General features: G+C 42.7%; 1 pseudogene; it reads right to left on the bottom strand.

Moving 5' to 3' along the window:
• Positions 1-407: 407 nt before the first annotated feature.
• Positions 408-1705, bottom strand: LOC143975171 (elongation factor 1-gamma-A pseudogene; annotated as a pseudogene).
• Between the last annotated feature and the right edge of the window lie 3917 nt (positions 1706-5622).

Genomic DNA, 5622 nt, shown 5'->3' with positions numbered 1-5622 from the left:
TTGGAATTAAACCACGGTGATGTGAAAATGAGAAGGGACAATTTTGAACTGTTAAGTTGAAATAAGTCTGTAGTCTCGTGGGAAAATTTTGCTGAAGTGGGAAAAAAAAAAAAGATATGCTGGTTGGTGCGGAAAGAGTTTAACCACTTGCCACCCATGTCAATTCTGAGGTTTCTCTTCTACATGCAAAAATTAGAACCCCCTGAACATTATATATATATATATTTTTAGCAGAGACCCTAGTTAATAAAATGGTGGTTGTTGCAACTTTTTTTTTTTTTTTTTACTTTTTTTTTTTTTGTTTGCTGCCTTAAGTTAAAACTTCTGAGTGGTCAAGAAGAGAAAGAAATTGATGTCCCAGATCTCTTCAAAATGAAAGACGGCTCATTCCTTCCTCCCAAAGGCCCTCACTTGAAGGTCTTGCCCTGGTTGAAGGCTTTGCCTACATGCTTGAAATTTACTTCCCAGCAGAAATACTCTTTTACCAGGGTCTTGCACTCCTCACTGTCTGAATCCAGCTTCCTCCAGGTATAGGACTCATAATCAATTTGCCAATCTTCAGATATTTTGAATGCCAAATCCTGTCCTCTGAACACCCATATGCTGGAGATAGAACTGTCATTGTTGGTTCCAAACAGGATGACACTAGCAAAGCCCATTTTACGCAGCTTGTCCAGACGCTGGAACATACCTGTAATGAGATTGCAACTCATAAAGGGTTGTGAAAGTTCATTCGGGAAACGGTATTCTGAATACCAGATGGGCCATCCCTCTTTGTCAAAGTGCTCCCAGAAGTAAGGAAGAGCCACAGAAAGTGTGTCTTCCTTTGAATACTTTCGTTTAAACTCATCAATAATGAAGGAGCTCTTAGGGAGATGAGCATAAGGGTCCTTTGACTTTGGCTCTGCTGCAAGAGCCTTCTCAGACTCATCTTCTGGAGCAGCTGCTGGGGCAGGAGCAGGTTTCTTTTCCTCCTTCTCTTTCTTCTGCTCCTTTGCTGGTTTCTCCTTCTTAGGGGTCTCCTTCTTTGGCAGCAACTCTGCAAATTTTTTGGCATCAAACTGAGCCATCTTGTCACAGAGTTTCACCTCTCCCAACACAGCATGGAACTGGGCTGGTTTACACACATCACAAACCATCTTGTGACATTACCATAAGGCTAGCATAAGGAAGGCTCCAGGACCTGTTTATAGGGCCAAAGCAGTGAGCATGCTACAGTGATGTCAGCCAGGGTGACTCTCTCCCCCACCAGAAAATTTCTTGTCTGCAGATTGGAGTAGCCAGAACATGCTTCACCCCCTCCTTGGCTTGTTCTGTGGCCTGTTTGTTGAACTGCATGATCCCCAGAGTTGGGAAAACCCAGGCACTGGCCGGAGGGACAATGTGACTGTCTGCGAAGCAGACCCATTGGATTTTCTGAGCCTGATCTAAGCGGGAAGTTCCACGGAGTTCATCATTACCCATATAGTGAGCAATGGCACTGCTCTAAAACAGACAGAAGCCGTCATTTCCCTCAAATGCTGGAACCTTCCCCAGAGGAAATGTCTTTAGAAATTCTGGTGTTTTGTTAATTGTCACACCAAATTGGAACTCTGGGGCAGAGAATGCAACAGTTCTAGGAAACCCAGAATACTGAGCAGCGATGAGGGGCTTGTATGCCCTCCAGTTATCAGGGTACGTTTACAAAGTCCCGCCGGCCATCTTCATTGTGTATTAAAAAAAAAAACACACTAAAGTTAGCCTGATTTTTTTACATAATGTGAAAGATGATGTTACACCAAGTAAACAGATACCTAACATGTCATGCTTTAAAATTGTGCACACTCGTGGAATGTCGCCAAACTTTGCTACTTGAAAATCTCCAAAGGAGATGATTTAAAGTTTACAGGTTACCTGTTTAGTGTTGCAGAGGAGTTCTTGGGCTAGAATTATTGCTCTTGCTCTAAAGTTTGTGGCGATACCTCACATGTGTGGTTTGAAGACCATTTACATATGCGGGTGCGACGTATATATATGTTCGCTTCTGCAAGCTCGCTCATAGTAAATATCCCTTGAAATAGGAATAGGGCACGGCAGATCCTCTTTACAGTGAGATATGGATAAAAATGATCCCAGCTTCCTAGCCGAGGCAATGGCATTGTTTACAACTGCTGAGGCTGTACGTGACATCATAACGTCATGCCCCGCCTCCGAAGGTCGTGTAGATGACCAGGGACCATCTGGTACTCGGTCAGCTCCATAGGAGATGATTTAAAGTTTACAGGTTACCTGTTTAGTGTTGCAGAGGAGTTCTTGGGCTAGAATTATTGCTCTTGCTCTAAAGTTTGTGGCGATACCTCACATGTGTGGTTTGAAGACCATTTACATATGCGGGTGCGACGTATATATATGTTCGCTTCTGCAAGCTCGCTCATAGTAAATATCCCTTGAAATAGGAATAGGGCACGGCAGATCCTCTTTACAGTGAGATATGGATAAAAATGATCCCAGCTTCCTAGCCGAGGCAATGGCATTGTTTACAACTGCTGAGGCTGTACGTGACATCATAACGTCATGCCCCGCCTCCGAAGGTCGTGTAGATGACCAGGGACCATCTGGTACTCGGTCAGCTCTATGGTAAATGGCCGGTTCATTCTCTGGCTCACCGATTGATTATGGCTGTTGGTGGAGATTTCAATGATGTTTTCTTCCCTTTGATAGACCGTATTTTACTCCACTCCATCTAGCCGGGTGCAGGCTCTGTCTACCTAATTTTGCAAGCTCCTCTTTACTTAGGCTACTTTCACACTGAGGTGTTTTTCAGGTGCTAAAGGGCTAAAAATAACGCATTTATAGGGCCTTAAAAACACCTCCCCTCCAGCCCCAGTGTGAGAGCCCCAGTGCTTTCACATTGGAGCGATGCACTTGCAGGATGTTAGAAAAAGTCCTGCAAGCAGCATCTTTTGGGCAGTGTGGGAGCAGTGAATACACTACTCCTCCAACACCCCTGCTATTGGAATCAATGGTCACCGCTGCCAGCAGTGGGGCTTTGCAAGCGCTGTTAACCCTTTATTCGGGTGCTAGCAGGGTTTAAAAGCACCCCATTAGCAGCTGAAAAGTGCCTCTATAATATCGCTTTACCGCTAACAGTAGCCTTACCGCCTTCTAGATTCTTGGTGTATTAATCACCAGCCGACCAGCCATCGCTCCTTTAAGATGTCACATCAGTTGCACGCACTCTCCTGGCACGTGTCCCTGGAGCCGATGCTCATGCCTAGTGGGTGCGATAACTGCCAGGCACCCATGTTCTCTCATGACAGAGCAAGAACCGGGATCTGTGTGTGTAAAGGGGATAGGAGACAGATTGTGTGTTCCTACTAAGTATGAACACCGATCTCCCTCCTTAAATAGAAAATAGGGTAAAAAGGAGAACTGAAAAGTTTAGAGGGGTGGGGTGGTTCAGGAGTGGGTAAAAGCATTTGAAAATAAACATCAGGGTGAAAACAAAGGAGTCTCATGCTTGGACTGGTCCCACATTTCTGTCTTGTGTTTGATATAAAATAGGATTTTTTTTTTAATTTTAAGACTGGAACAGCATTCAGATACAGAACTTCTCAAACAAATGCTGTTGTATACAATGGGAATGTGGATACCATTATTGTATTCAATTGACAGTTTGAATAGGCTATTGTCTCTATAGCTACAGTAAACAGGTAAGAGAGGGTCTCTCAAACTCAAAGAATGATTGTTAGGCTATTTAAAGGTTGCCAGGACTTAATCATGCATTAGAACCAATGCTACTCAAATCTGTTCCAGCCAAGAAGAAGGTGCTTGGTCTCCAGAAGCAACAGAGATCATGAACACAAAGTAACCAGAGTTAAGTAACTTTTAAACATATTTCTACTGTTACAGACCATAGTTTCTGCTTATTTGCTAGGCATCTTGCTATAGATACATGTCAACCTTGTACTGTATTCCTAATATTGTAATAGTTTTGTATGTACAGCATTTTTGAATAGTAAAAACACATTTAGACACTGCAGAGGTCTGTTACCCTGCTTATACCACAAAGAAAACTTGCTAGATAGACGCAAAATAATTTGGGGGCTCATGCCGTGATATATTGTGCTAAAGTTCAACTGGAGCAGACTATGGTGTGCTGTGTAGCTTGTGCTAGGTAAAAATGCTGTGTAATCAGTTTAGGATCAGCAAGGCTATTTAGGGTTCTGGTGGCCAGATGGAAGTGTGAAGCTTACCTATCTGGGTCAGAGACAGTGAGTGGAAGCCTCTTGCTAAATAATTTTTAAAGTATGCTTCTCCCTTAAATAAGACTTGGGGTGATAAAGTTTCAGATAATTTTGTAGATTTTAGCCTTAAGAGTTTGGATTTAAGTAAAGCAGAGAAGAGGACAGTGTTCACAGTGGGTTGGTACTTCTTTCATGCTATATATATATACTGAATCACAGAGAAGGGAGAAGGCAGAGGCAAACGTTAATGTATTAAAAGACCAGCTGGCAGTTGCTTCAGAGTGTGTTTGTTTAACTGCTAGTCGAGCTAATGATTTGCAAGAGCCTTAAGGAAAAGAAAGGGCCATAAACCTGTTATTAAAGCAAGGGTACATGCCATTGACACATCCCAAAACAGGGATTATGAGGATGTGCTCTCTTCAAATCATAGTTAGGATGAGGAGATAGAGTTTGATGTTTCGGATGATGATTATCCAATGGGAAAGAAAAAGTGTGTCAGACCTCTCATTACTAAGCATAGGAAAAGGCAACATGATAGAGAGGATGTTGTTTTATCAGGTAAGGAAGCAATTGCTATTGTTAACCCATGATCTACAATTGCATCAGACAATGCGAAAAAGTCAGAGAGTTTAGTGTGAACTTTTCACTGGTAGACCTCGTGAGAGATGGAATACACTAGACCTACTGACCTGAAAAATACCTACTCCTGGAGAAAAATTGGAAAGGGGTATTTCCAGGTTATTCGAGAAGGGTTGTATAACTGGATTAAATACGTTTCCAGAATGGATGGGTCCAGTAATGGAACCCTTTATGTCTGCTCTGTGCTCTAAGCTGACGAAGTCTGCACCATTTAATCTCAGGGCTCCATTATTTCCTTGTTGGGAGGCCTGGGATTAAACATTAAGGTTCATGGAGCCACTGCCCTTTTAAGCCAGTTGGGGGAGCTAGAGGAGACAAAAACAAAATCTGTAAGGGCAGTAGATATGGTCAAGGACAGACAGGAAGAATATAAGCAGAAAATAACTTGTACAGAGAAGAAAGGGAATGGGGTAGAGAAGACAGGAGACGAAGAGAAAACCAGGCTAGTTATCTCTAGGAAAAAAATGTGGGTGGACCTATTAAAGGCAGGAGTACCTAAAGATGAAATAGATGTGATTTCTACTTCAGAAATGCAGAAGAGGTGGAAACATTTATTGGACAAAACAGTCAGGGTTAGAAACACTACTCCTAGTGAAGATAACATCAGCCTAGATTTAGAGAAAAAAGAACAGACCCCTCCTGTTAGCCCCAGACCAATTGCCAACACTGCACATGAACCCAAACCCAAGTCCCTTTATCCTGGGGAGGAGTTAGAGACATTCAGAAAAGAGGATTGGGAGGTTCCTTATCCTTTATG

The sequence above is a fragment of the Lithobates pipiens genome, unplaced genomic scaffold, assembly GCF_037356315.1.
Source record: "Lithobates pipiens isolate NorthernLeopardFrog02 unplaced genomic scaffold, aLitPip1_a1.2 Scaffold_13, whole genome shotgun sequence".
Classification (NCBI taxonomy): Eukaryota; Metazoa; Chordata; class Amphibia; order Anura; family Ranidae; genus Lithobates; species Lithobates pipiens.
Note: the sequence above shows the minus strand (reverse complement) of the source record. Positions and strands in the feature narration are given on the sequence as shown.